Source organism: Bos indicus x Bos taurus, chromosome 13, assembly GCF_003369695.1.
Source record: "Bos indicus x Bos taurus breed Angus x Brahman F1 hybrid chromosome 13, Bos_hybrid_MaternalHap_v2.0, whole genome shotgun sequence".
Lineage (NCBI taxonomy): Eukaryota > Metazoa > Chordata > Mammalia > Artiodactyla > Bovidae > Bos > Bos indicus x Bos taurus.
Window position 1 is genome coordinate 37629845 of NC_040088.1, and position 27410 is coordinate 37657254.

At 41.8% G+C, this 27410-nt stretch overlaps 1 long non-coding RNA gene across 1 annotated transcript in view; it reads left to right on the top strand.

Moving 5' to 3' along the window:
- LOC113903391 overlaps window positions 1-27410 on the top strand; it is a 67371-nt gene that overhangs the window by 15486 nt on the left and 24475 nt on the right. The window contains exons 2-4 of the long non-coding RNA XR_003514090.1: window positions 19183-19288; window positions 23190-23348; window positions 24166-24231. This is a non-coding gene — a long non-coding RNA (uncharacterized LOC113903391). The remainder of the gene's footprint in view (window positions 1-19182; window positions 19289-23189; window positions 23349-24165; window positions 24232-27410) is intronic.

Sequence of the window (27410 nt, forward strand, 5' to 3'; positions counted from 1 at the left end):
AATGCGATGGCCCTGAAGAAGGTGAAGAGCACTCACGCCAGTATACAAACGTGGTCATGTGTCTCCCGGCTGTTCTTAAAACCCACTCATCTTTTGTAAAGAGACTGATTTTTCCCATAGAAACCATTTCTCCTCCCTTCCTTTCCCCTAATGAGTTAGGTATACAAGTTTTTAACTTTGACCATTTAGAAAGCCAGCTACTTATTTTGTTGGTTTCTGTATGCATATGACACAAATATTTTTCCTCCTGTTAACTGTATTTTGTCAACTTAATTTACAGAACCTACTTACTGCACCTAAGGGAGTGGAGGAGACATTTTCCCTCCCTGACAGCATCATTACATACTGGGATGTGGAGAAGGATACATTTCAGTAACTACCTGCTTTCTAAGAAACAGCTGTGATGAGTAACGTTTGGATTCTTTTGTAAATGAGACATAATTTGCATATGGTGACATCCACCCTTCCTGGTGCACAGTTCATGAACTTCGGTCAGTGTGTTTTTCCTGACGAGCCTTCATTCCCTGGCATGGATGTGCTCAGGATCTGAACTTGCCATGCAGATGTGAGCATCTTGCAGACTCTGAAGCAATATCTTTAAACCCTATTGAATTAAAGAAGACTTTCTAGAAATCACCTGGTCTTCGTAAGAAAGCTGAATGAATTATTTCTGCCCTGGTCTGTAAGCTTCCCCCCCAACCCGCCAACACATCTAAATGAGATGGGTAAGGTTCAGATGTGCCCATGGGATGTAGATTCAGGAACAAAATGTTGTAACCAAAGTCCGTGGAGCTCATTCTGACTGATGGCGTGTGTATTTGGAGCATTTAAGGAAAGGGAACGATCACAGTAGATCAGGAAATGCAGGGTGCTGAAATGTCCCACATGCTCACTCAGGCAGCTTTCATGTTTACTGGGGCCAGGACACAGTACTGACCTTTACTTACTATGAATTCTTGCAGGAAAAAGAATTGCACCCCCTCCCAGTTGCAAGGAATCCTCCTCCACCAGTGGGAATGTGCCAGTGGAGACTTTATTTTGGAGTAATTGGGAACTAAGACTCTGGTTCCCAAGGGAGCCAGGTTCCAGTCTGACTCCGAGACCCCTATCCTGGGAAATACTTTCCCTCCCTGAAAGCCTCAGGATCCTGGCCCCATTTCCCCTATAAAACCTGCAGAAGATACAAGGCACTTTTTACCAACTATTCAAACCGTATGATAAATGCTCTGTGTCAGTGGCACTCTTCTAATTTCCTGATTAATCAGACATTTAAGACAAACTTTCAAACGTGATTTGAGAGGTTAGCCCATGAGTGTGTCTCCTGCACTTCCCCTTTCATTGTGTAACAGTCACGATTTAAAAACCTGGAGCACGTATCACACCCAGCTTATAGGTGTAATGAATAGTCACGTGTCATCCGTCTGAGGCTCAAATGCCAAATTGCAGATTCCAGTGACTTTATCATGAAGCCACATTTTTCTCTCATGATAAGCTTTCTTCTCTTGTGATAAGCCACTTATCTGCCTTAGAAGAACCTATTTGTACGTATAGTTCTACATTTAAAATTGATGGTCCTTGTCAAGGGTATGTGTGTTTGTGATTATGATGTTTTTACATTAAGATGAGTTTTCCTGTAAGAAATTAGTCTAGAATAGAAACGTGAAAAAATAAGACAATTTATGTACTATCTATTCCAAGTCTGTTTACTGAATATGTCATAAGGATAATAGTGGAACAATAGCATTATTGTGTCATTTAATTCTTGTCAGACATTCTGTGCCCCATGTGGAGACTTTATTTTTATCAGAAAACTAAAACCTCTCTAAAAGCTATCCTCTTTCAATATCCTCTCAATAATAGATAATAAAATTATTTCTCATTATCTTTTCTTTTGTTTGTTAAAAGTGGCCATTATCTAAACCAAAAAGGAGGAAAAATAGTGTTTACCCTGAAACCAAAATTGCATTTTTCTTAGGTGACTAGAATCTGTCGAGAGGATATAAGAAGGTAGATGCTGCTATAGAGTGGAGGGTTTTGGAAGAAGTTCTGCTGTGCTTTTTTTGGTTTTCTGTGAAGCAACTTCATTCTCTGGACAATGAATGCTGTCATAACAATGGTATCATTCTCCCTCTAAATGTGTCCACTTTGTGACATGGAGACTGAGTAGAAATAATGGAATGTTTATCTAGATCAGTGATTCCCACACTTAAGCATGCATCTTGCATTGTAGTCATTGGGAGTAGGGGGCTTGTTACAGCTGCAGGTCTGGGGCATGGTCCAGAACCCACGTTTCAAACAGCCCGGATCTGGGGGTCCAGGTCTACCTTTTGAGAACCACTGGTGGGCCAAACTTGCTTCTGACCATGTGTCACACGTGGAGGAGGAATCAGGTCTCCCTCCCCCTCCTCCACTAGACGGGTCCACCAGGGCAGGTGGGCGAGTGTCCGACTCACAGGTTTTAAACTGTGGTGGTGGGATGGTTCCACAAGACACCACAAGAATTTTAGACCTGGAGGATCTAGTGGACAGTGGTTCTTGGGAGTACTGTCTTAAGAATTTGAAAGAATATATTGATAACTAAGGCAGAATCGCTCTTGTTTGGGAGACTGAAGCTTGTTCTAATGAAAAGCGGTGTTGCTTGGAAGTTCTTTTTAAAATAGAAGCAAGACAGTCAAAGGCTCCACTGGGCTCAGTGCCTGCTGCAGGCAGCACAGAAGGAAGGTGGCAACATCTGTTAAACGTGGTCCTTGACTGAAGGGTCTGATGTTCTTTTCTTTTTCTGCATCAAAGTATGTTTTTTGTGCTTTGAGGGCTCAGGAAAATAATATTAAAATCTAGTTTACATTAACATGCTATGAAAACCTAGCACACACATTTCTTTAGTGAACTATAAAGCAGTTCATACTTTGGAAACATTTATTTTAATATAAACAAGTTACTGATAGAAAACAGTTGGAGTAGAAAATGTCATTCTGGACTCGGTAGACATGGGATTTGGAGAGGCAGGAAAATTGATAAATGGTTCATGCACAGACATGATTAAATCATAAAGAACACAAAATTTAGAAAAATAATGAGTCATCTTCCCTGGGACTTTTGTGTCCACATCTATGAAAGGGATACAATAAAACTTTCCTCCAAGTCTCAGCGAACTCTGACCTCTGGGAGGGACTGGGCTGTTTGCAGTGACGGAGTAGACGGTGCTCACAGGGCAGTTCCTCCACTTGGACCATAGAGCTTCCGAGTGGTGGGGAGGATGTGGAAGTCACGGTGATCAACTCTGTTCATCTTTCTGGATAAAATCACTCAACCTCTCATGTTTTTGTTTTCATTTTATTGAGATATGATTCACAAATAAAAGTTATATGTGGAGACTTCCTTATGTGTTGACCTGACTGCCAGCAGCTTCAAGAGTCGCCAAGAGATGATCTTGCTCCCAACAGAAGGCACTGGCCCTGAGTCCTGCTCCCACATGCAGGTCACAGTCCCATTCGGCCCAGGAGATGCTGAACCCTGTGGACTGAACACTAGCATGTTTCATGGGTCCCTCCTCCCTGCCATCACTCATCTTTCTGCCCATCATTTTCTTCTTGACATTGACCATGGCAGAATACTATACCCAGAACTCCTCGTTCTATTCTCTCACATCCTTGCTTTACGTGGCCTCAGAATTAAGTTTCCAAGATTAAGCTCTTCTCTCTCCCCTAAAGCTCTGCTCCCGCTCTCATGTACTGAACGCCTCTCACCAGATGGCACGAGACCTAATCTCAGTCGCCCTTGAGGGCAGGTGCCCTGGGCTTCCCCCTTGCACACTCACGTGCTTTTTCAAGTGCTCCTCCCTTCCATCTGGGAATGACTTTCTCATCCCTTCTTTGTCCTCCCACTCTTCAATGTTCTTTGGGAATTAAAAGCCTTCTCATTATTCAGTTGCATCGAAACAGTGACTTACAGAGAAAGCATGAGTAAATATGAAAAATAATCCCACACACTAAGAGTTTTATAAAACTAATCATTTACTCTGCTCTGCCTTTTTCAAGTGCTCCTTCCTCCTGACCTTCCTTTGTTATAAATAGTATTTAAATGTGATGATACTTATCATACATTAAATGTATCAGTATTATTGCTTTATCATGGGCATTATCATTGAGTCTGGTTTTCTGTCTTGAGGGTCAGCGATCAGTTGTTATTAAACAATTAAGAACAATTTGTGGATTTAATGAAGAGGTGATCCCACATTGAAAGACTACATAATTCTGCTTGTTGTCTTGAAGACCGAAGGGTGTGGCAGGCCAGGAGTGAGAGCCGCTCAGCCGTCTGGAGGGACAATGACTGTGTTATGGGACTCAACACATCTGGCAGTATAAAGAGATTTCTTTTCACCCTTATTCTTGGAAAAGTAAATTCCACAGCAAACTGCAGATTCGAGCTTATTATCTCCAAATACCATTTGAAAATAAGTGATCAGCACTGTGGAGTCATTAAATATACACAATTGAAAGATTGAGCTTATAATCTATGAGAAAGACTTGGAATATATCGCCTCATTATTTTATTTTATAGCCAAAGACATAACTTGCATTATGTTTCAGTGAACAAGGGGCATCAAACCCTGACAAAATTACCTCATTTCTTTTTTATGCTTTCTCAGTATAGGCAAATGCATTACAAACTCTAATTTATCCTGACCCAGAAATTGCTCTGTGGCATATTTCTGCAGGCCCTTGTGTGCACGAAACAGGAAGTCATTCATCGCAGGTTTATTTTTTCCAAATCACTGTTTATATTCCCCAAAGTTAAAATAAAGTTGAATTAGTCTGCTCCTAGTCAACTTTCATTGTCTATTTCCCAGAAAATGACTCTGTCACCAAGGACCAGGGACCTTTTGTCATGTCTAAGAATAAGAACAACTAATAGATGTATTCACAGTCACATCAGCAACAGTGAAAGTGGTTGTGCCCGAGTCAGATGACTGGATCCCGCGTATCTGAGTGTGTTGAAATGTAGTGTGCCACATCTGAGGATGAGCGGGAAGAAGGCCACAGAGGCAGGGCTCCCAGGGGGCCTTTTGCTGTCTTCATCCTGGCCTCTGTTCACAAGACTCTTAGTTCCCTAGGAGGACCTGATGCCATTAAACCTCCTTAACATGGAAAAGCCCAGACGTTTTCACTCCTGTACTCATCGTTGTTCATTGAGAATTTGATGTAGAGTGAGGAACCAGCCACAGAAAGGACATGCCATAGGATTTTGCTCCAATGAAGTTCAAAGCAGAGGAGGCTAATCTGCTGAGATGCAAACCAGGATAGTGTCACCAGTAGTTGGGGGTGTTCTGTGACTGGAGGGGAGTGGAGTGTTCTCTGACTGGGGGGAGTGGGGTGTTCTGTGACTGGAGAGGAGTTGGGTATTCTGTGACTGGACAGGAGTTGGGTGTGTGTGACTGGAGGGGAGTGGGGTGTTCTGTGAGTGGAGGGGAGTGGGGTGTATGTGACTGGAGGGGAGTGGGTGTTCTCTGACAGGGAAGAGTGGGGTGTTCTGTGACTGGAGGGAGTGGGGTGTTCTGAGAGTTGGGGGGAGTGGGGTGTTTTTGACTGGAGGGGAGTGGGATGTATGTGACTGGAGGGGAATGGGGTGTATGTGAGTGGAGGGGAGTGAGGTGTATGTGACCGGAGGGAAGTGGGGTTTTCTGTGAGTAGAGGGGAGTGGGGTGTTCTGTGATTGGATGGGAGTGGGGTGTATGTGAGTGGAGGGGAGTGAGGTGTATGTGACCAGAGAGGAGTGGGGTGTTCTGTGACTAGAGGGAGTGGGATGTATGTGAGTGGAGGGGAGTGAGGTGTATGTGACCAGAGGGGAGTGGGGTGTTCTGTGAGTGGAGGGGAGTGGGGTGTTCTGTGACGGGAGGGAGTGGGTTGTATGTGACTGGATGGGAGTGGGGTGTATGTGAGGGGAGGGGAGTGGGGTGTTCTGTGATAGGAGGGAGTGGGATGTATGTGACTGGAGAGGAGTGGAGTGTTGTGTGACTGGACAGGAGTGGGGTGTTCTGTGAGTGGAGGGGAGTGGGGTGTTCTGTGATGGGAGGGGAGTGGGGTGTTCTGTGATAGAAGGGAGTGGGGTGTATGTGACTGGAGAGAAGTGGGGTGTTCTGTGACTGGACGGGAGTGGGGTGTATGTGAGTGGAGGGGAGTGAGGTGTATGTGACCAGAGGGGAGTGGGGTGTTCTGTGACGGGAGGGGAGTGGGGTGTTCTGTGACTGCAGGGACCCGGGGAGACACTGGGTGCTGGGGGCTCCTTTGCTTTCATCAGTCAGGCATGCATTTCAGCAGAAATTCCCTGAGATGGTTGCCCTTACTGTATGTTTGTTATACTTGAGAAATTTTGTCTAGTTTTAAACAGAAGTGAAATAAAGAGTAGTTTGATAGTAAACAGCTTATATGGACCCCCTTTCCCCAACAGGCACCAATGGAAAGGTGACAGAGGCCGCTTGCTGGCAGCCCGAGGTGCACGGAAGGCCACCTGTCCTTCTTCTGTCCTCTTGAATTGCTCTAACCCTTCAAGAATCTTGTCTGTGTCCCAAGCGAAGAGGACACACACTCTCCCGCTGTGGTTCTCAGATCATGTTCCTGTGAATCAGGGGCTTCTGAGTGCTGGGCTGAGGGCGTTCTGCTACTGAAATTGAATAATAGTAGCCTTTCCCCCCATTTTGCAGAAAATTTAATGGGTGATATTTTCTTTGTTTGATATTTGTTCTTTTGTAGAACTTCCTTTAATCTCTGTTATCTGCTATCACCTTTCTTTCACTGAGCTTTTACCAAAAACAAAATTGGGGAGCAAATAGCAGATTTAAAAGCATATAAACTCTGGTCCTGCAGAGTTTGATGGCTCACTGCTTCCAGGTGAACGTGCTGGTCCTGTTTTCATGGTTGCCAGGACGTGGTAAAATACATCTGAGTGGCACAGTGCTGTTTAGAGGTGTTAAGGTTTGGGTTCCAATTCTGGGCATCCAAACCATTGGAGAACTTCTGCCCTGCAGCGTGTAGAGATGGCTTCACCCTATAAATTTGGAGGAAGAACCAAGTCAGTTGTGTATTCTAGACCAAAGCAAAAAAGACCTTTTTCACTCCTTCAGGCAGAGCATCATTGTGGTGACTGAGCCCCGGGTTTTCTCCAGGCTGCACCGCTGGGCTGAGGTCTCACCTAAACCCTCCCACTGGAGCACAGAGGAGGCGAGGGGACCATGCCGTTAGGGCAGAATGAAGCAGGGGTTTGTATGCTTTAATTTTTCAAAATATCCTCTTCCATCATTCTAGGGACAATTGCAAGCCAGTCTTGTTTTATAGATCAGGGAAGGGATATTAAGATTAATTAAACAGAAAGTTTATATGGAAGTTATACATATATTTTGTTTGTGGCCAAAGTCAGGCCTCAAAACTAAAGCCCCTGAGCATGAGCCTAAGCCTTGCTTTAGGTCCACAGAAAAATCAAAAGGAAGGTACAGACATTTCCCACATACCCGCTGCCCCCACAGGCACAGCCCCCGCCCACGCCCCCACTGCCCCAATATCAACATCCCCACCAGTGGGACATTTGTTAGAATTGATAAACCTACATTGACATGTCCTCATCATCCAGAGTCCACCGCTGACCTGAGGGCTCATTCTTGGTGTTGTAAAGTCTACGGGTTCGGACAAATGTGTGACAGGTCCATCATTCGCATGTCGTTCAGAGTGGTTTTGCTGCCCTAATAATCCTCTGCTCTCCCATTCCTTCCTCCCTCCCCTGCCACTGATCTTTCTACTGTCTCCACAGTTTTGCCTTGTTCAGGGTGTCTTATAGTTGGAATCATAAAGTATTAATATGTACCCATTTGTTCCTAAGATTTTTAATCCATTCTTTAAAGAGAAAAATATTTATTGAAAATGTTCTTTGTTTAATGTCCCCTAAATGACACTGAGCACTTAATTTTGAATCAGGTTAACAGATGCCTCCTGCCCCGAGTTCTGGGACAGTGAGTAGTTTATTTAGAATATAATGATTTTACCAAAATAATTTCACCCTGGGAGATGCAACAGACATGGTACTTTTGTCCTTCCTGTCTGACTCTAACAGACGCATGCCTTTACTTACTGCCATTCTAGAAACAGCGTATACAGATGGCAGAGCCCTTTAGGGACTCAAGTGGTTAAAGCAGAGAGAAGCAGAGAGGGGAAGACAAGCAGGAGAAGATCTTCAGGGTAGAGGCCCACTGACCGTGGGAGGGGTCAGCCTGGGGGTCAGCTGGCAGCTCCCAGTGTGTTAGCCAGACCTGGGGCTGCCAGAGGGACAGAAACTTCATCGGTCTATTCCTAGGTAACTATCCAAAACACAAAAGAAAATAAAATCCCGAAAGGCAGGTAATTAAAAACCCAAAGCATGCTGTTCACAGAAGGAGCCTTGAGATTTTGAAAACAGGTTTTAATTTTGGGTTGAGGTGAGTGAAAACACAGATGAAAGGTCCATGTTAAGGTGACTTCAAAGTAGCTGCCTACACCTTTGAGGAGGAAAATGGTTGTCAAACCCCTTTATTGATAACATCAGCCTTGCCTGTGCCTGGCTCTCTGGTGTTATCAGATAATTTGTCACTTTCTCTCCCTTCTGGGACCGTGAGGCTGGTCTCCCACCTTTCATCTCCCCCATAGCCACTCCTCCTATCTCCGTTCACTATCTGAGGATATGATGAGGGAACTGATGAAGTGATGCTGAACAGCGTTGAAAGGACAGAGGTGGAGGCTTGTGACCCAGATGTACAGTCTCCAGTGTTTGGCCACTGGAGATAGGGGTGCCACCCACGGGCCACGATGACACAGCTGCTCAGCAGTCCAGGTTTCATTTGCTGAAGTTGAAAGTTTGCATCAAATGTGATAAATGCTACTTGGACATTTAGATCAGATACCTAAACTCTGTGTTTTTTTTTTTTTTTTTTTTACTGTAAAGCCTCATTCAGTAAACACTTTATTTTTCCATTCTTCAGTGATTTCAGAATTCTGAGCAGCTATCTGTGTCCTGGTAAACTCCATGAACCAAGGAGGCAGCTTCTGAGAGGAGGTGGGCACAGCGGTGGGGGCACTACCCCCATGTAGTGGGTTTGCCAGCTTCCCACATGATGAGGTGGTAAAGAATCAACCTGCCAAGGCAGGAGCTGCAGGTTCAATCCCTGGGTCAGTAAGATCTCCTGGAGGAGGAAATGGCAACCCACTCCAGTATTTCTGCCAGAATAATCCCGTGGACGGAGGAGCCTAGCGGGCTACAGTCCATGGGGTTGCAAAAGAGGAGTATACAACTTGGCCTCTAAACAACCATTTAGTCTAATCTGTCTAGCATGGCAGCCCACTTTAAACCCTCAGTAACAACAGGTGTCATTGGTTCCTCCTGCATAGTCCCTGTGACTTAGGAGAGTCTTTCTCTTTGAGTTCACCCACCTGGTTCATGCAACACTGAAAGGTCTCAGGAGCAAAAGGGCGAGCGGAAGCAGTGGTGTCCTGCTCGCGAGGCCCCAGCGCGTGGCACTCTGTCTCCACTGTGATAGGAACTCAGGAGAAGCTGGGTGAGAGGCTGCGGAGGGTCCAGGGGGACTCCCAGTCCAGTGATGATCATGGCACGTGTCTTCATTTACTGAGTCCTGCTTTGAGTCTGAGCCATATTTTGTAGGTTTTAGCATACACATTCTGCACATATTTTGTTAGATTTACCCCTAAGCATTTGACTTTTGGGTGCTGTGGTAAATAGGATGTCTGTACTGATTATTCATTTCTAGCATGAGAAATACAATTGATTTTCTTACATAGACTTTGCATGAGTCAGTATTCTGCAATATTGTGAAATTTATCCTTGCTTTGTAGGTTTTTTCTATTTTTTGGTAATTTCTCAGTAGACAACCATGTCTTCTATAAATAGAGACTTCAGATGTCCAGGATAGGGTAGGATAGTTAGGAATGGTGAGAGAGGTCATCCTTGCCTCGTACGTACTTTGATGGACAGCCATTCAGCTTTTAATCATAAATCAACAATGCTAGTTTCATGTTTTCATGCATGCCACTTAGTACATTAAGGTAGTTTCCTTCTAGACCTACTTTACTGAGAATTTGTATTATGAATAAAGATTACTTTTTTTGTCAACCATTTTCTGAATCTATTGTGAATTATCTTATTAATATGGTAAATTGCTTAGACTGATGTCCTGATATTGAACCAGCTTTAAATTCCTAGGATAAATATCACTTTCTACTACTATATCATCCTCTTCATACTTTGCTAGATTTAATTTGCCAATGTTTGGTTGGGAATAGTTGTGTTTATACTCATGAGAGAGATTATTGGCATATCTTATATTATCTTTGTCTAGTTCTCATCTTAGGGCAATGCTGGTCTTGTTTTCTATTTTTTATTTTTCTGTATCTTAAAAGAGATTATGTAGAATTTCCACCAATTCTTTCTTAAGTATTTGGTATACTTTACCATCTGATCTGATGTTTTCTTCATCAGAAGATTGTTAACTATAAATTCAAGTTCCTTAATAGATATAGGAATTGCCTTGGTGACCTGTGTCTTCTTGAGGGAGCTTTGGTAGTTCTGTCTTTCAAGGAGTTCAGTTTCATCTAAACTGTTAACTCTTTAAGCACACTTTTTCCTTTTTTCCTCTGTATCCAATGATGTCTATTGGGTCTATATTTCTGTTTAATTCTCAAGCGTAGGCAGGGGCATATTCCTGGACTGTGGTTCCATAGCCTTTCCTGCCCTTCTACCAGCTCTGGTCTGGACTCAGCATACATTTTTTCCTCTTCTTCTAGGGTTGAGGGGATTTGTTTCTTTTACACCCTCATAGCTGAAATGGGTTTTCATCTGTATGCTAAGGTAATGTTATATCCATAGATTATAGAATTTTTTACATTCTTTGGGGATTTCTAGGATTGTGCCCACAGATTGGGTTTTCATGACCTTCCTGTAGTGGGTGTGGTTCTCCTCTCTAAGTCTATAGCATAGGGAATCCTCCTAGCTCTGTTACAGTTTTGATAGAGATTCCCTGGTTTTGTTGTGGATGGAGAAGTGTGTAATCTGACAACTAGGGGATGGAGGCTGTGATGGCAGCACCAAAACCTCTGCTCTCTCCAACCCCAGCCACTCCATCTCCCCAAGTTTCCCCTGCTCCTCCCCCGCAACATGAACTCCAGCTGGTCTAGAGAATAGTGGCCTCCCCTCCTCTCGCTGCTCCCTCCAGGAGCCAGTCTCACCTCTGATTCTGGGTGAGTGGGTGGCTTCCCACCTTCAGCTCACAAATGCGACCCAGAAAAGCCACTAGCTCGTTGTTTGGTGCTTTTCCTCGCGAGTTTCAGAGTGCCCATCTTTCCAGTTCTGCGCGCCTGAGCGGGAACTGGACACCATTTGTCAGCTTTCTGTCTCTCAAAATCTTATTTTTCACTGTAAAAAGATATGGAAAGGATTTGTCATAGATAATAAAAAAGTAAAAGTATTAATTTCAGTATTAACAATGACAATTTATTTGACTTGTTTAGATGCTCAGTCATGTCCGACTCTCTGTGACCCCATGGACTGTAGCCTGCCGGTCTCCTCTGCCTATGGAATTCTCAGGCAAGAATACTGTAGTGGGTTGCTATTTCCCCCTCCAAAGTATTAATTTCAGGATTAAAAATGACATTTTATTTTACTACTAAACATATACTTAGTATTTCCTCCAGCTAGTCACTGTGCAATGTGCTTTATATAACTGACATCTGAGTTTTAAAACAACACAACTACATGGGTAGTGTTATTTTCTATTTTTCTGGGTAAGAAAACTAAAGTTTTAGTTTTAGTTTCACCAAGTCACGAAACCAAAATGAAACACACAGGACTGTAAATGTGTTAAGCATTACTTTTGTTCATCAGGATACATTCAGTGTGTTCATGGAACATGAATGATAGAAGATGCATCAGCATACAGAATTACTGTGTTTAATATACACTGCACTTTCCATATACATGGGCTGTAGTGAGAAGGAAATGGCAACCCACTCCAGTGTTCTTGCCTGGAGAATCCCAGGGATGGAGGAGCCTGGTGGGCTGCCATCTATGGGGTCACACAGAGTTGGACAGGACTGACGTGTCTTAGCAGCAGTAGTAGCAGCAGTGCAGAGTAAGTTCATACTATCATGGATGAATTAGTGAGCTTTTATCAGGAGCACCAAATGCCTAATTAGAACAGCTTCTTAGATAAAGATTTCCAACAAATGATAACAAAGAATACCAATATTTTGGGGTACCCATATAATTCATTATTATACAAATAAAGAATATGTAGTTTTCCCAAGATAAGTATAACAACAGAGAGATACTAATTAAAATATCATAGTAACATCCTGAATCCAAGTTTCTAAAAATTTCTTTATTTAAGTAATTAATAGGATCTAAGTTTTCATTAGAAGAAACCCACTGAATAAATGTTACAACGAAAACTCTTGGAATTGTACTAATTTAACAGAAAAGAAAAGAGAGTCTGTATTTCATTATTTACAGTATTGAGAAAGTAAAACTCTTGAAGTGTTGCAGTGACAATTATTGTATAACTCAAATGTGTAAATAATTTATGAGGAAAGCCTAGAGACCAAACCCAGCTTATTCAAAACAAACAACTTAATTAGGAGCTAGTAATATTTTACTGTAATTGGCATATAAACACACCCCTGACAAATTTTGACTTTTATCAGTTTGATCACAAGATAAAATTAAGTTGTGATTAATTAGGTTAGTTGCTGCTTAGCAAAACTGAAGACATTTGATTTGCTTAGTTTTAAGGAGAAAATTGAGTTTCTTCAGTAACTCAAGATAGACATTCATGTGAGTCAACAAATTGTTTCCTAAATTTATACTTTAATTGTTTCTTTTCCAACCCAAGAAAATTTACAGGGCATAAAATATTATGAGGACAACTCAAGAGCATTGTTGCTATGTGACCTATAGTGGACATATTAGAACAAATTTCTAGAACTCCTGAGTTGGAGAACTCAAACTATTTTATTTTGAGGTTTGCTGTGAAGCTAACATAATCAAGGCAGCTTGGTGATGTTGAAAGACTAGACATGTAGATCAGTGTCAGAGAAAAGAACATAGTCGTATATGAGTTGTTACTCATGGCCGTAAGGATTTGCCCAACTGATGCGAAAAATTATGTGTACACAAAAGCCTGCACATTGGTGTTTATTGAAGTTTTATTTATAAGATCCCCAAATGGGAAGCAAAGAAAATTCAGTAGCTGAGTTGATTTTAAGCTCTGTTATAGCTATTTAATGGACTCTTATCAGAGATAAGAGGAAATGAACTAGAAGGTTATGAAAAGAGAATAATGAATCTTAAGTGTATATGTCAAAGTGAAAAAAAGCCAGTCCTCAAGAAGGCAGGTATCACTGTGTCCCATTATATGACATTCTGAAAGGTGAAACTGTAGTGACAGGAGAAAATGAAGGTTTGCCAGGGTGTCAGGATGTGGGGGAGGGGATGACTAGGTGAGAAGCACAAGGAAGGATTTGTTTCGCAGATGCTCTAACGATGAATTCAAGATGTTGAGCACTGAGCAAAACGCACAGAACTTTGAGGCAGAAAAAGTAAACCTTAATATACGCAAATTAGAATCATTTATAAGGTGGGGATACCAGGATTGAATGTAGAATGTGACAAGTAACTTTAATTATATTATAGATATATGAAGTGGGGTCTGATGTAAGTAAATTTGAAAAAGAGCGGCACTTGTAAGAATTAAGGCAAAAAGAACTATGCTTAAACACTGTACTGTGTTTGATAAAGTTGGGTTCACTCAGTGATAAGGACTGACAATTTCAAAATGCTGTAGGTGTGTATTGGAATTGAACAGTGAAGTTAGTGGACAGTGGGCACTGGGGGCAGGTGTCCTGTTGCTGGGGGAGGTTACAGGTGAGGTAGGGAAGAGGCCAGAACAAACCGTGTTGTGGTGGAGATTGTGAATGTCAGCATGCGTTCCCCTTCAGCTTAGTGTAGACGCTGGTGTTCTTATATAAAAATGTTTAAATAAACGTGGGGTTGTATAACACCTGTGTCTCCCTGCTGTGTCCATTGAGAAGGCCTCGAAACAGAGACCCGTTATCAATGAGCACACTTAGCTGCCAGATCTTGGTTTCTAATGCCGTTCTCCAAGGAAAGAAGCCAGGACTCCAAGAAGGAACAGCTGAAAGTGGGAAAGAAAATACACAAGACGGTGACACTGGCACTTTCACCTCTAGTCATCTCCCCCAAACACACTGCTCTAGCCTACCCATGAGGAGATATCCTGCGTGGGGCCCTGCAACAGGAGAAGGCATTAAGAATAAACTGAGGAGGTATGAATCAGTCACTGGTCTTATTTATTAATAATACATTAATTTCAGCTCATTAATTTTGACAAATGTATCATGCTAGTATAGGACATTGATACTAGAGGAAGCTGTGTGTAAGCCATCTGAGCACCCTCTGAAGTATAGTCACAACAATTCTGTAAATATGAAATTGTTCCAAAATAGAAAAGTTTATTTAAAAAATCCTTGAGTGAATGTAAAACTGAAGACAGGAGATTGTGCTAGGAGTGACCACAGCTGTGGATAAATGTTGGTTGGGGATTTAGAAGTATTAACAGAATTTTAAAGCTACCTACATGGTTGTTATATATAAGGTTTTCCCTACTGTCTCATCCAAACCTTCAGTGTGGTTTAGCTAAGATACATCCTAATGCCTTCATCAAACTCAAAATTTTCCTTAGGACTTCTCCCCATCTTTCTCAGCTAGGATTAATAGGATGGTGTAAATGTGTGACAGTGTTAAAAGTGTGACAATGACAGTGAGATTAACTTAAAAATATAACCCTAAATTTGTATGCATTTTCCTTAAATTTTTCAAATCATTTATGCAATTATTATTTTATTTGTTATCCAGATATATGTTTTGAATTAATTATAATATTTAATGGTTTTACTTGGAAAACAAATACATATAGATGTTCTTCAATTTTTTTCAAGAAAATGAGATTTTCTTAAAATTTTGTGTCCCAATATTTAAAATCCACAAAAATGGCAAAAGAATTGCATTTCCTTTTCTTTTGATTTAATAGTTGTGTTATTCTGGATTAAACGCCTATATCTTTTGCAAACATTAAATTCTCAAAGGAAGAAACTTTACACAATATGTTAATATAGACACTTTTACATAACTGGTTCCATCTTTTTCAGTGCTTAATAAATATGTGAAAAAGAAATATACAGTCACAGTTCTCTTTTCATTTGAATGTTAACAATCCTTCTCAATTTTAATTTTGGAAATAATTACATCTTCATGATGGATTAATTAATTTAATGAGAGGAGTAAGTATTCAAATGCCTTCCAAAAGTAGACAAAAGAAGCTGTGGTAAGCAGAATTTAAAGCACACACATGCATGGTGAACTAATTAGAAAAGATAGACTTTCAGACTACTGAGAAGCATTTTATTTTCCCAAACTGTAGTTTTGATCATATAACGAAACTAAAAATTAGTGTACCTTTTGGAAACTTGTAAATTAACTCAGAAGAAAAGTTATGACTAACCTAGACAGCATATTAAAAATCAGAGATGTTACTTTGCCAACAAAAGTCCATCTAGTCAAAGCCATGGTTTTTCCAATAGTTATGTATGGATGTGAAAGTTGGACTGTAAAGAAAGCTGAGTGCCGAAGAATTGATGCTTTTGAACTGTGGTGTTGGAGAAGAATCTTGAGAGTCCCTTGGACAGCAAGGAGATCCAACCAGTCCATCCTAAAGGAGATCAGTCCTGAGTGTTCATTGGAAGGACTGATGTTGAAGCTGAAACTCCAATACTTCGGCCACCTGATGTGAAGAGGTGACTCATTTGAAAAGACCCTGATGCTGGGAAAGATTGAAGGTGGAGGAGAAGGGGACGACAGAGGATGAGATGGCTGGATGGCATCACCAACTCAATGGATGAGAGTTTGAGTAAACTCTGAGAGTTGGTGAAGGACAGGGAGGCCTGGCGTGCTGTGGTTCATGGGGTCACAAAGAGTCGGACAGGACTGAGCAACTGAACTTAAAGTGAAAGTGAGGTCGCTTAGTTGTGTCTGACTCTTTGCAAAGCTATGGACTGTAGCCCACCATTCTCCTTCATCCATGGGATTTTTCAGGCAAGAATACTGGAGTGGGTATCCCTGTCCTTCTCCAGGGGATCTTCCTGACCCAGGTATCGAACCCAGGTCTCCCAGATTGCAGGCAGATTCTTTACTGCCTGAGCCACCAGGGAATCCCTAACTGAACCGAACTGAACTGAAATTAACTACACTGAGTGTTCCCATGAACTTGCCCCAGGCAGTTCTCTCTCCACAGAAGGGGAGACATACCCATAACGTCGGTTCCTCTGGGTCTACACTCCATGGAAGCCAGTTTCTCCCAACACAAGATGAGTAGCTGGGCAGGAACTATAGCGCCTATTGATTGGGGTGTATTTGCCTAAAACCCTGTGAGTGTCCTTTTAAAACAGTTTTAGGATAGAAATACTGAACCTGTCTTACGATAAGAACTGCCTGTGGTTGAAAACATAATATACAAATCACTAAAATTTTCGCATTAACATGGTGGTTTCAACCTTAGCTCTAAATGTTGCAAATTAATCTTATTTTGATACTTTCCAGAGTTTTCAGTTGTTTTACATAGGATAACATACTGCTACCATTTTCAGTGCTCTTGAATCTGTGGGTTGATATTCCCATTTCTTAAATTTCATGTTGATTTTTCTCACTCTAAGTTAATGTGTCATAAAAGAAAACTCCCTTTAGAAAAAGCTAGTGAATTTTTCTGTCTAATTTTCCTCATTTTCATTTCTGTCATCTAGGTATTTGTTTCCATTAGCATGGAAGCAGCTTGAGGAAGTTTCCATGTTGGAAAATTGCTGTAATTCTCCAATCTAAGTTTCCTCTGATATAGAATGTAAACAAAGCTGGTAGATTGCTTTCACAAAAGTGCTGTGAACACATGTTACTGTTCCTGGACTCATTGCTTTTGTCTGTAAAAACTGTTAGCAAGAAGGCATTCCCAATGGCCCTTCTGCTATCAGAACCACCGGCAGCAGACAGGGACGCTTCCCTGGGAGTGGAAGTGTCCAGCACAGTGAACTGTGCCTGCCCCACATGGAAAATGTTGTTTGGAGTTTTGGCTCCAGAATTGCTGGGTCTTCCTGCATCTCAGAGGGCTTCCCTAGTAGCTCAGCTGGTAAAGAATCCACCTGCAATGCAGTAGACCCCGGTTTGATTCCTGGGTCAGGAAGATCCCCTTGAGAAGGGAATGGCTACCCACTCCAGTATTCTGGTCTGGTGAATTCCAGGGACTGTGTACTCCATGGAGTTGCAGAGTCAGACACGACTGAGCGACTTTCACTTCACTTCACTTCTCTTCTTTCATCTCAGAGTGGACAGGGGTGAGCAGAAGTGTTACCCACACTGTTCCCAAACAGAGCCAGACCTAATGTGGAGTCCCTGGGAGAGCTCTTCTGTGCTGAGGACCCTGCTTGCCTCCCCAGCTTGGGAACAGCTGCCTCCTGCAAGATCGTAGTCTCACACCTTGCTTCCAGTTCTCGTACATTTGCTGTATTTCCCCCTTTTGGTTATAGCTGAAGTTCATTTCAAGAGAGCAGCCATTGGAAATGTGGTATTTTCCTCTTTAAAGCTCCCAGGTTTGTACACTTTAGAATCATCCGGAAGATGTAACACAGAGCGCTGGGTCTCACCCCAAGGATTTCTAATTCTGCAGACTGAGCAGAGACATGGATTTGCATTTCTAGCAAATTCTAACGCTCTTGGCCCAGTCAGCCTCTCAGAGAACCAGCTTTCTGCGCTGCCTGGTGCCACTGCTCCTTATATATTTACAAGGTACTTTGATGAGGGAGCTACCTAAAACATGCTCTAAAACAACTTTGCAATTTTTTTCTACTGTATTTTATAGTATCAATAGATGCATTCCTAATTCACTTGTTACAATTTACATGTAGTATAAAACATGGGATACAAACTCATTAAATCCACAAGAATGGTGAGTTACATGGAAGCAGTCATTCTTGTTGATGGAGGGAATACACTGCTTTTCAGGGAGATGCTTGTTAAGAAACAGTAAGATTCTACAACTCTGCTTCTCTCTTGGACTTCCAGTGCTGGGACTCTCTTCTGTTTAATGAATAACCTGATTCATAAACAAAGATTTATGCCCAGGAATATTGAGCATCAATATTCAGAGAGTCAAATATCAGAAACAATCTACATGTCCAGCAGTGAGAAAATGCACATAGAAACCTTGGTAAACTGTAAAGGAAGAGTCCACTGAACCCTGTGAATTTAAATGCAATTATAAAGTGCCTTTCCATCAAAATGTCTGTGAATTAAATACTGATTTTAAAAGGAGGTCCATTTTCAACAGCATAAATCAGAAATTAAAAAATATGATGAGTCTCTTAAATTTTAGGATCAAGTTTCGTTTCCTCACCTGCCTTCTTTGAAGAGCAGTGCCCTCAAGGGTTCTGAACAAAGAAAACCCAACAAAGCCTCTTGTTTTCATGTATGCTCAAGAGACATGCCAACATTTCGTGATGCCGGAGGGCTTCCTCTGGGCCTCCTTGTTCTTTCTCATCGCTGCCGTGATGGCTTTGAGATGAAGTAGGTACAGAAGGCATTCATCACAAGAAATAGAACCATTGCTTTATTCAAAACATTTAAAAAACAAATACGATAAATCAGGTGTTCTTTTTCCTTTGCAAGTATTAAATACAGATGTACTGTATGCATATGAAATTTTTGATTAAAATGTCTTTCACCAGCCTGTCTCTTTAATTAAATAAAGCTTGTTTGGTATTAATCAAGGCACAAAGAATTTATACCCCAAATCCAGATTAATTAAAAGCCTGGAGCTTGAAGAACAGACTGTGTATAAAGACAAAAATAAATCAATCCAAATATGATATTTATGAATATGGACTGTTTGTGGGCAAAATATAAATAATTTAGATGGAGTAATATATGTCAGATATATGATAGGATTATTTTATATTATAGAATGTATTTACATGTAAATCTGAACTCACATTTTGAATTAAGGTTTCTATTTTTAACATTTATTGTTCATTACAGAGTGATGATAGCTCTTCCTGGCTGATCCCCTCACAAATCCCGAAGCTCTCCACTACCTGCTCAAACGCATCAGGAGAGTGAGTCACATGGCGTCATCTCCCTTTGTGTGAGTTTGGTTTGATCTTATTCAACATAATGCTTACCTCCCTAAATGAGGCACTATCCAGCCACTGTATCAGGAATTGCTAGGGCCCAGCTCCTGCACAGAATTTAGTATGTTAAGTTCATTGGTATATTCACCAAATTAAAACATGCATTAGTCTTTAGTTACTTTTTAAATGAGAATGCAATCAAAACATTTGACCACCTTTAAAACTAAAGAATGTATGACTACTGATTCATATATGGAAATGTCCTTTTACCGCACACACACACACAAGCACACCACAGACACACACACACACACACACACACACACACATTTGTATGAGACATTATCTGATTCTCATTGAAACTTTGCAGATGAGAAAGACCAAATTTGAACTCAGATATTCTAACTCTAAATTTAAGATTTACACTATTACAGCCATATGTGTGTGTGTGAATTGCTCACTCATGTCTGACTCTTTGCAACCCCGTGGACTGTAGCCTACAAGGCTCCTTTGTCCATGGAATTCTCCAGGCAAGAATACTGGAGCAGGTTGCCATTTCTTCCTCCAGGAGATCGTCCCACCCAGGGATCAAGCCCAGGTCTCCTGCATTGCAGGCAGATTCTTTACCATCTGAGTCACCTGAGAAGCCCATTACAGCCATATATCGCAAGTTAACCTTCTATGGAAGAAGAAAAATGATTTTAACTCAGTTGATGATCTCAGTTAGAATGGAGCAAGCCCTGGACTATCTGGAATTCCGTGTCACTTAGCAACAGTCCTGGCTGACAAGAGGCCCTCAAGAAATGTCAGTCCTCCTCCTTCTCTCCTCTTCTTTTCTTTTTTTCCCTCGCCTGCATCCATATTTCTTATTTTTATACTTCTATCCTATTTCAGGAGGACAGTAATGAGACAATGAGAATAGATGGTACATTTGATCATTATACAAAATAAAAATGAGTACTTATAAAAGCGTTGTTTCTAATCAGTTGGGAAGAAGATGGCTTATTCAGGAAAGATTGTGGGTATTCATTTAGGCAAGATTGGGAGATCCTTGCCAAATACAAATGTAAAAACTAAATTCAATGAAGAGAAATCTAAAAGAATGTTGTATAATGCCATGTGCTGTGTCTTGGAAATTCTTATTAAGCCTCATACCTTAGAAGCACTGACTCAAAGATGTAACCTCCCAAATAATCTCAAAGCCCTGTGCACACACTGACATGCACAAACACACACACACACACACATGCAAACATACAAAGACATACATGGCAAACACATACACAGCGACACACACAGACACACCCACATATACACAAGTTACTACAAATTTATAAAAATGCACTATTGGACAGAGATCCTGATGCATATGAAGTGTTAGTAGCTTCCATTTTCATCATCAGCATTTTTATTATTATTAACAGTTAACTGAATAAATTCTTTAAGACGTTTAATTATAACTTCCAAATCAAATTAATACTTGTGTTACTTTTTACCGTGGATATTGATGTCTGTAATGATCTCAGTTTTTTAAAAAATTAAATATTTTAAAGTTAGAAATCATAATAGTAAAATATAGGAAGAGACCCAATTATTTATAGCTATAATAAAATTTACCAAAATTTGAGTTTTTTGTAAAATTGTATATAAGTAATTTGTTATAGCATCTGAATTTTCAGTTACTCAGTATGTTGTTTAGTTGCTAAGTCATGTCTGGCTCTATGTGACCCCATAGCCTGCCAGGCTCCTCTGTCCATGGGATTTCCCAGGCAAGAACACTGGAGTGGACTGCCACTTCCTTCTCCGAGGGTCTTCCTGACCCAGGGATTGAACCCATGTCTGGTACATTGGCAGGCATGTTCTTTATTGCTATGCCACCCGGGAAGCCCCCAAAATTACTCGTATTTTTTGAAAAATTATAGACTTGACAGTGTACACAGTTTCCTCTGTTTGAAATGGTGTAAAATTATAATATTGCATGTCCAGATTAAAGTATAAAGCAATAACTGAAAATGTTAAATGCTGCCAAAAGCTCAGAAACAACAGAAGGAGAACCAGTGAGTCACCCAAGCAGTGATTAGTGAACGCTGTGTGCTGACACCAAAAAAACAGTTGGCAAACCAAGAGCCTCCAACCAGATGGGGTGAGGCTCAGCAGTGCATTGTTATTACCGCAGCTTATCTAGCAAGAAAGCAGTGACTTTATTCTTCACCGTGACTGGTTATGGTTCTAGAATTTTCCTAAATGATGGGGAATTGGTCAGTGGTGACTTCATAGCATCCTCAGGAGACAGTTTCTTTTGCTTATGGTTCCAGAGCAGAAACAAGAAGCCATGCGAGTCTCACAGAAGAAGCATAATTAAACTTCGCCTCTGTGACTATACTGGTTTTGTCCGCTTGGGGAGTTTCTAGGGCTGGTTTCTGTTTCAGGCTGTAACATGGACATGCACATTCACACTGCAAAGCCATCGCCAAAACGATGAAATTGTTTCCCCCTCTAAAGGTAATGGAAACCCTGCAGCATCTACACTTTCAGTTTATTTCCTGACTAATGATAAGTACCAAGCATTTATAAAGGAAAGACAGATTTTTAGCAGAAAAGGGTGGTGTCTGGGCTTTCTTTTGTTTGTTAGTGTACGGCAGATGAGGTCCATTTGTTTGTAGAGATGAATTTGTAGAAGAATTTGGAGCTCGCACCGGTTGTTCGTTCTGAGTTTTGCTGAGTTACCATGCCTCAGCCTCTTCTGTAGATTCTTCTGTAGACTCCAGAGATCCAGGGACACATTCCTGTTGTCCCATGGTTTATCTTCCTCTTGTGGGAAACACTTACCACTGAACATCTCAAGCAAAACAGAAACAGTTGTCTAGAGTCCGACTGTGGTGATGGGAGCGGGGAGGTTAAGCAGAAGGATGGGAACAGTGATGGTGGCAGGTGAGAAGTTAGCTCTTTCTAATGAGGTGTCCATGGCAGGCTTCCCAGAAGAGGTGGTCCTTCAGAATCAAGCCACGAAGTAAACACAGCACTATTCCCAGATTCTCTTTGTCCTGCCAATCTAACTTTCCTGACTTTTCTTATGAACACTTTCTTCACCCTTTTTGATGCTGATTCCTCCTCATCTTTCCTGCAACATATGGATTTGAGAGATCTATTTTAGCAGGTTTTCTGTATCATCACCATAACCCAGCAGGTGGTTTTACAGACATGTGGGCAGCAGCTTGTTTTTTGTCTCTCACAGAAGAAAAACTATGCCGTTGGTGGTGCAGGCCCATGAGTGTACAACGCACACTCTCTCATGTCCTGGAGTCTTTGTCTCTGGAAAAATATGAGCTAAAGTAGGCCTTCCATCCAGAGGAATTGCAGACTCTGACAACATTGTTTTTTAAAGAGTTCCATTTGTAGAATTAAATATGTAAGGCGTTGCATTTGTAATGACCCAGTCTGGTCTAGTTTATGCTCTGCCATTCTTCACCTGGGTCACTCCTGCTGTTTCCTTGTTGAACAGACCCTGTGATGCTATTGAGCACGTGTCCTATTGAGCTGAGTGCAAAATTCACCTTGATTTCAAGGAATGGACGACTGTCATAAATACTTTGCCTTAACTACAAAGGAAGTCTGGTTGCTGCCGTGCTGGTCTGTCTCATTTGAGGAGATACTGAACGTGAATGATGGGTTGTTTATATCTTCTCTGCCCCTGAGCCCCCCTGTGCCACCTTCCTCGCAGTTGGAAGACAGGGGGTGCCAGTCACCATCCCTCCATCCCAGGTCAGCCTGCTCCAAATGCCAATCAAGGATGAGACACTAAAAGCTGTTTCCCTCTTGAGACTGAATCAGGAATACTGAAAGGTTCCAGAAATTTTAAAAGCTCTTATTCCAAATTGCTCAACTTGCTCATAAATCTCACTTCTCTCACATCAGGAACCAGGGTGGACTGTCGCATGTTGACAATAACATTCCTTTGGTCCCAGCGGAATGGATCGAGGAAAGTTCTGGACTTTGATCACGCATTTGCAGCTTGTGTGGAACCGGGTCCCTCACCTCAGCGACACCCGTCTCGGCATCTGCGTGGACCAGCTGGTAACAGTTAGTTTGTTTCCTATCACTTTAGGTTGTGAATTGTGCTTGTTAATAAGGATGGATGGAAAGCAGGTGTGGCAGTTTCTGAACAGTTATTGGGACATAATTGCTCCGGGCTATTGTTGGAGCAGTTTGCATTTGTACATTGTTCTGGGTGCAGCTGTCAATAGCAGCCGAGCTAGGAATGCACAACGAGTCCGTTTCGGCTGCACTTACAAATCTAAATTGATCCTGAAAGGCATCCAGATCTGACAAGTTAAGCAAAAATGCTAATAATGAAAGCAGACTTCATAAGAACCAAACTGGTGAGAAATCTCAATCTTTTCAGGAGTTTTGAGGATGTTTCTTCATATTCTTAGTCCAAATGCTTCCTGGTAAATATTGAAATGTCAAATTTTCACTACTTCTTTCGATAAATCAGTTTAAACTATCATCAAGGTTAATAATTCATTTCTGAACATCCCTCTTAAAATTTTTAGAAATTGCTTCATGTGATTCAGCTCAGCAACCAAACCCGCAAGGGTCTGAGAGCCTCAGGGCTCAGCCTGGAGAAGGCAGCTGCCCCCGTCTTGTGTAACCTTGAGCAGCTCACCCAGTCTGCTCCCCTGAGTCTCTGTGCCCATGTGTAGAGAAGTAAAGCAGGCGTCAGTGCTTGCCATGCTGTTTTTTGGGATGGTGTGTGTAAAGTTAAGGTGAACTGAACACTTACCTGGTGGCGGGTCAGCACAAACATCTCTAAGCACCTCACACTGTCCCTCATTTAATCCTCACAAAATCTGTGATTCAGAGGTTGTGCTTCTGTGCTTCTGTTTTGCAGGTAAAGGTGTGGAAACTGAGGCTCATGGAGGCTTGGGGTCCTCTCTGCCACAGAGCCGGGACTCAGGTACCTACCGGCTCCAGGCTCAGTGTGGACTGTGTACCACGGTGCTCCACTAGGGTCTGTTTTATGAAACTTGTAAAACAGTGTTTGCTACTTCTATTCTAAATGGCGATTTCTAATCTATTTCTGTGGAATCCTGGTGTCCAGTGAACTCAGTGAAGATGTGCACCAGCAGATTGTGTAGTATTATCCTCAAATCAGCTTGTAAAAAACATAGATTAATGAATAAAAAGGCTAGTGTATTTTTTACCTTTTCATCCACATTTTCCCCCTTTGGCACCTTCTGGAAAATACTAGAGAAAGGTAACAGATGATAGTGTAAACAGATCACGAATAAATCAGGATTACCTGTAAGTATAGGAACAGATCGACACATTTAAGCCACAGCCTGAACCTGTGGTTGTAATTTGACTTTATCTAACCATTATTTACCCATGTTCTCCTGTAATCAAGTTGTTCTCAGTTTATGAGGTGACATTAAACATGCCAAGACTTCACCACATTAGGCAAAATGCCGTGAGTCCTGGAAACCTGTGTTGTCAGCTGTCTGAAGAGGGTGCTGGGCCCTGACTGTCTATGTGCTGGAAAACACGGGGTCTTCAGGCAGAACCCACTCTGGTGTGTGCATCTCAGGCTCTGTGATTTTTGCCAGAACAACTTGAGATTAAGTGGAGCTTTCCCCTCTTATCGCTAATATCAAAAACATACTTTCATAACCAAGAAACTTATTAACATTGATTGAATGCTTTCGTGTATTTCATGGTCATGTCCAAGTCTCATTGATTGCCTCAGTATCATTCTTTATAGCAGGATCCCAGCCTCTGGGATCTAATGCCTGATGATCTGAGGGGAGCTGATATGATAGTAGAAATAAACTGCACAATAAATGCAATGCACTTGAATCATCTTGAAACTATCCCTCCCCTACACCCTCCTTGTCCATGGAAGTATTGTCTTCCATGAAACCTGTCCCTGGTGCCAAAAACATGGGGGACTCCTGCTTTCTAGGAGAGAAGCCCTCCCAGTTCAGGATTCAGCTAGACCAGGTGTTACCTTGTCTTCCTCGGCTTCTGCTCCTTGTGGTGGAAGAAAACAGACCTCTTGCTTTAGAAGCCCCCCTCTGTGGGCTTGTCGGTGTTGCTTTATGATTACATTTGGCACTGAATTCCTGGCAGCAGCCCTAGGGGGCTAGTCTAAATGATGTCAGGGGTTAGTTGACCTTGGAGCATGTAGTTCAGCAGTTGTTGCCTGATTTCTCCACCTTGGACTCCCTATTTTTGCATCTTGAAATCAGCATATTGCTGTATGACTGAAACCAGATCTGCCCCTGACCCTGAATTTTGGGGTTCCCTTGAGTGAACCAGGTGCCTCTTGCCTGCTTCTGCTTAGGCCTCATTTTCCTGTTAATCTGGGAAGTTTTCAACAGATATAATGTGTCTACTGGAAATCTTGGGTCTGAAGTCAAGAGACAGTAGAGTTTTAGGTTAAACTACACAACATGGAAACTAGAGAAGTCCACCTGTTAGGGTCTCATCTTTTCTCATCTGTCAAAGAATTGCGGGGTAATCATTTATATGCTATGATTTAAAAATATAATCATATCCAAAAACAATGTAGCAGAGAAAACACCCAAAGTGGTCCTACCACAAAACACCTAGAAACATCAGATAAAGTATAAAAAGTCTCTCAAGTGCAAAACTAAACTCAGAATAAACAGGAAAATCTCCCAGGGCAAAAATTAAACAGGGACAAAATACAATGTGCCTTTTCCCTCTAGGGCTTCAGTTACCTCATGGGAATGTGCTACCCTTAGTGACACTGTGGTTTGGCATTTAATGGCCCAAAAGAGCACAAATGAACGGAGGAAACAAGTACATGGGGGTGAAGCTACAGTCAGACTGTGGCTGGGTCCTGAGTGAGAAAGACCCAGGAAGGCCAGGCATGTGCTCACTGGACAGAAAATCAACTCCAGAGTCCGTCTGTAAAACACAGTCTATAAACAAAACACCGTCTCATATAGGGTTTGGATTCAAATTTTTACTGATGTTTTTGGTTCATAAAACTTAAAGTCGAGACATACAGGTTGAATCTGGGTCTGTGATGCCCCTAGGAGCACTTTATAGAAGCACATGCATGTTCTCCACAGTGGGAGGACATTTGATTGTAGGCCATTTAGGGTTTCGTGCTGGTAAACAAACCATCAAAGTTACAAAAGTGAAAAAAGTCCTAGAAAATCCAAAACTTAGTCATCAGAATATGTTTTAAAGGATACACTTGACATAGAAAATACAAACTCAACAAATTACTAGAAGGAAATTGCTATAAGAAAATACAAACTCAAGAAATTACTAGAAGGAAAGAAGATATTGAAAGATAAGGCTAATAAACAGAACCAAACATGACAGCTGGGTATAAAAGTGGCTGACAGGAAATGCACCTCTGCTACTGGAAAAAAGGTCTGAGTGGCAGACTAGAAATCAGGTGGTTCTGGCTACAGTGTGTCTGCTACTGCTAAGTCACTTCAGTCATGTCTGACTCTGTGTGACCCCATAGATGGCAGCCCACCAGGCTCTTCCGTCCATGGGATTTTCCAGGCAAAAGTACTGGAGTGGGGTGCCATCGCCTTCTCTGACAGTGAGTCTGCACTCAACTCCTGCACCCAGGAATGCCTAGATTGATGCAAATAATGCAAAAATATCAACGGGCATTCACAACCTCGGTGGCTTTTCCTGGGTGCAGGAGTTGAGTGCAGACTCAGCTCCTAGAGGAAAGGTGCCTTGACGGCATGTGTGCAGCCAGGTGACCCTGTGCTCGGAGACTCAAGTTCTGGAGTAGGCCCAGCCTGACCTACAGCTGGCCATCAGTGCAGAGGGAGCACAGTTTGTTGCGGGAGATTCATGGAACCGGATGGAAGTTTGAGGTAAAGTTGAATTGTGTTAGTTGAACAGCATAATTCCATATTTGTACATACTGAAAAGGGGTCAACACAGTAAGTTTAGATACAACCTATCACTGTACAGTTAAAATTTTCTTCCTGTGATGAGAACTTTTAGATCTACTTCCAGTAACTTCGAAATATGCAGGTGGCTCAGACGGTAAAGAATCTGCCTGCAATGCAGGAGGCCTGGGTTCAGTCCCTAGGTCTGGAAGATCCCCTGGAGAAGGCAATGGCTACCCACTCA